General features: G+C 45.0%; 1 non-coding gene across 1 annotated transcript; it reads right to left on the bottom strand.

The window, feature by feature from the left end:
• Positions 1-651: 651 nt before the first annotated feature.
• Positions 652-758, bottom strand: LOC144454908 (U6 spliceosomal RNA). Its single transcript, XR_013483456.1, has one exon. It is a non-coding gene; the product is annotated as a U6 spliceosomal RNA (small nuclear RNA).
• Positions 759-976: the final 218 nt, after the last annotated feature.

Below are 976 nucleotides of genomic sequence, written 5' to 3'. Positions count from 1 at the left end.
GTGCTTACTCCTTTTCTGGACTGTGCTCTGGTCTATGAGTGACCACAAGCACTCTTTTCTGCCTTGGATCTATGAGGAGGATTTTCTCTTCACCACCACTCTAAGTTCCACCATGCTGACACTCCTCCTTTCCTCAGGACTGCCACCCAGAATTGTGACTCAAATAGAAGCACTGGCAAAGCAAGAGAATACTGCCTCAGTACCAGCAAAGACATCACTGCAATCCCCCTCTGGTCAGCCACTGGATTCCCAGCTCCAGCAGCAGCCATCACTCCAGGCCTGCAGTTGGGGACTGGGGCTGGGGCCACACTTCTCTCTCTTCTCTCTCACAACAATCACAGACTTTTCCCACTGACCTTCCAAGTTGCCTTTGGCTTTCATGGGTTGTGAGGTCAGGAAACTGCCACAGCTGCCTACAATTCAGTCCTCTGAGGCCTGCTCCAGGTTCATTGAGGCCTGGTTTTCCTGCTCGCCCACTCTGAACTGAACTCCTTTCCCCGCCTGGCACAATTTACCTTTCCAATCAACCATCCAGGCTGTTTTGGCTGGAAATCTGTTTCACTCTCTCTTTTTGTGGATTCTGCTGCTTTAGAATTTGTTTAGAGCCATTTTTTACAGGTATTTGGAAGTGTTTGGGAGAGAGATCAAGCAAAAAATATGGAATGCCTCACAAATTTGCTTGTCATCCTTGCACAGGGGCCATGCTAATCTTCTCGGTATCACTCCAATTTTAGTATATGTGCTCCCAAAGCAAGCACCAGAATGATCTTTCAAAGTACTATATCATGTTCCTCCATTGTTCAAAAACCTCCAGAATCCCCTTTTTGTCTTTAGTTAAAAATGTAAACCTCTCCCAAAAATATAGGATATAAGGAAGAAGTACACAAATGCGGAATGTGAATCAGCTGTGGAGCAGAGATTTTATTCTTACCTATGTGAAAAATGCTAAAATTATAAAACCCATAGCATACATTAA

The sequence above is a fragment of the Phascolarctos cinereus genome, unplaced genomic scaffold (assembly GCF_003287225.1).
Source record: "Phascolarctos cinereus isolate Bilbo 61053 unplaced genomic scaffold, phaCin_HiC Scaffold_7;HRSCAF=346, whole genome shotgun sequence".
Lineage (NCBI taxonomy): Eukaryota > Metazoa > Chordata > Mammalia > Diprotodontia > Phascolarctidae > Phascolarctos > Phascolarctos cinereus.
Note: the sequence above shows the minus strand (reverse complement) of the source record. Positions and strands in the feature narration are given on the sequence as shown.